Source organism: Scyliorhinus canicula, chromosome 8 (assembly GCF_902713615.1).
Source record: "Scyliorhinus canicula chromosome 8, sScyCan1.1, whole genome shotgun sequence".
NCBI lineage: Eukaryota > Metazoa > Chordata > Chondrichthyes > Carcharhiniformes > Scyliorhinidae > Scyliorhinus > Scyliorhinus canicula.
In genome coordinates, this window is record NC_052153.1 from 180,417,102 (window position 1) to 180,419,911 (window position 2,810).

The following is a 2,810-nucleotide window of genomic DNA, read 5'->3' on the forward strand; positions in this document are numbered from 1 at the left end:
CTGAGAAGGCTGACATTTGTTGTCCATCCATCTTTGCCCTGAGATGGTCAACTGCCCAGGGCTACTTCAGAGGGCAGTTAAGATCATCCTTATTGGTGAGGAGAACATCGACAATTTATATTTACCTCATGGAATATCGCAAGGCACTTCGCAGGAACACTGTAAAACAAAACATGGCACGGAGCAACATAAGGAGATATTAGGTCAGATGACCAAAAACTTGGCCAAAGAGGGAGGTTATAAGAAGCTTCTTAAAAGAGGAAAGTGAGGTAGGGAGGTGTCAGAGGCGAATTCCAGAGCTTGGGGTCCAGATAAATGAAGATCCGGCCACCAATGGTGGAGCAATTATAATTGAAGGTGTTCAAGAGGCCAGAATTAGATGAACGCAGATAACTAAGAGTGTTGTGGGCTGGAGGAGGTTACAGAGATAGGGAGGGGTCAGCCCTCAGAGGGATTTGGATTTGGATTTGTTTCCTGACAGCCCGGATAGCTCAGCTGGTAGAGCATCAGACTTTTAATCTGAGGGTCCAGGGTTCAAGTCCCTGTTCGGGCTTTTCTATCTCATGCCTGATGGAAGGAGTTAGAAGAGTGAGTAAGCCGGGTGGGAGGGGTCTTTGATTATGCTGCCCGCTTTCCCAAGGCAGCGGGAAGTGTAGATAGACACAATGGATGGGAGGCGGGTTTGCGTGATGTTTTGGCCTGTGATGTTCTGGGCAGTGTTCACGACTCTCTGAAGTCTCTTGCGATCTTGGGCAACCAGATAGGATGCTTTCTATGGTGCATCTGTAATAGTTGGTAAGGATCAATGTGGACATGATGAATTTCCTTAGCTTCCGGAGGAAGCATAGGCGCTGTTGTGCTTTCTCGGTGGTAGCATTGACATGGGTGGACCAGGACAGATTTTTAGTGATGTGCACACCTAGGAATTTGAAACTACAAACCATTTCCACCTTGGCCCCGTTGATGCAGACAGGGGTGTGTACAGTACTTTGCTTCCTGAAGTCAATGACCAGCTCTTTAGTTTTGCTGGCATTGAGGGAGAAATTGTTGTCGTTACACCACCTCCAATAGGTTCTCTATCTCCCTCCTGTATTCTGACTCGTCATTGTTCGAGATCCGATCCACTATGGTCGTGTTGTCAGCAAACTTGTATATGGAGTTGGAGCCACATTTTGCCACGCAGTTGTGCGTGTATAGGGAGCATAGTAGGGGGCTAAGTACGCAGCTTTGCCGGGCCCTGGCATTGAGGACTATCGTGGAGGAGGAATTGTTTATTCTTACTGATTGTGGTCTATTGGTCAGAAAGTCGAGGATCCAGTTGCAGAGTGAGGAGCCAAGTCCTAAGTTTTGGAGCTTTGATATGAGCTTGGTTGGGATTATGGTGTTGAAGGCGGAGCTGTAGTCAATAAATTGTTGTCGAGATGCTCTAGGGATGAGTGTAGGGCCGGGGAGATGGAGTCAGCTGTGGACCGGTTGTGGTGGTATGCAAATTGCAGTGGATCTAGGTGTTCTGGGAGTATGGAGTTGATGTGCTTCATGACCAACCTCTCGAAGCACTTCATTACGACTGATGTCAGGGCCACCGGACGGTAGTCATTGAGGAAAACAAGAATGAGAGTTTTAAAATTAAGAAGTTGCTTGACTGGGAAGCAGTATCAGCCAGCTCGCACAGGGATGATAGGTGAACGGAATATGGTGCAGGTTGAGACGCTGAGGAATTTTGGCTGGCCTCAAGTTTACAAGGGTGAAGTTGAGCGATGCTGTGGAGGTGAAAATGCGGTGTTAACAATGGCGCGAATATGCGGTAGGAATTTCATTCCGGGGTCAAGTATAACATGAAATATAGCAGGTTTCCATCCCTAAACGACATCTGTGACCCTATTGGGTTTTTCATGGTTCCTATTTTCCCCAAATTTTCAAAGCTGAAAACAATTTCTCAAAAGGTCAGGGTGGGGCTTGCACTCTTGTTCATAGTGGATATACAACAACACTCTGCTAACACACCCTGCGTTTAGGGTCTGCCAACATACAGATCTCGGTCTGTTTTTGGTTTAAAGGAGATTGCTGAGTGAAGAAGTGGGAAAACTTCATCCGGTGTAGTTTATTTTATCTGTGTTTTCTATAACAGGTGGAAAGAGAGTACAGCGCCACACCTGGAGAGATCAAGAACAACAGGTGTTCCGGCAATTTGCTTTGTTGGGGGGGGGTAACAACGCCATCACCTGGAAGAGGCAAGGATTACAAGCACAGGCACTGCATTACCTGTTGGGAGTTGTCAGTCAACCATTTCAATGGATGAAAGCGGCAAGTCATGGGTTTTAATAGATAATATAGGCACACCTCTAATTTTATACTTAATATTCCTATAATACTGAGCTAGCAAAATCTGGGCTGTAACATTAATCCAAATACCATGAGGAACATAGAATGCATAATCAAAAGCAGCTTAGGACGCAAAGGGAAACAGTGAGTAATATGTTTAAAGCAAGTTATACACAAAACAGATTTTTGTTTAAAAATAAAAAAGACATCATCTAAATTGCCCTGTGAACAGCCACAGTTGAAATTTGGGCCTTCACATGTTGACTGCACCCTCTGATGAATCAAATCTTCCTTCTCAACATACTGGAAAAATATAAAAGTTTATCTTTCTCAGAAACATTTGCCTTTTTATGTGATATGCGTCACTGTTTCGTCATTCTCAAAAATGCCTCACTGTAAATCCTTCATAAGTTCATGTCTATTACTGACCTTCTAGTTAATTCTCTACAAAATGTTTGTGGCTCAATTAAATATCTTCCACATTGCGG

At 44.6% G+C, this 2,810-nt stretch overlaps 1 non-coding gene across 1 annotated transcript; it reads left to right on the forward strand.

Annotated features, from left to right (window-relative positions):
- Nucleotides 1-480: 480 nt before the first annotated feature.
- Nucleotides 481-553, forward strand: trnak-uuu. Its single transcript has one exon. It is a non-coding gene; the product is annotated as a tRNA-Lys (tRNA).
- The last annotated feature ends 2,257 nt before the right edge of the window (nucleotides 554-2,810 follow it).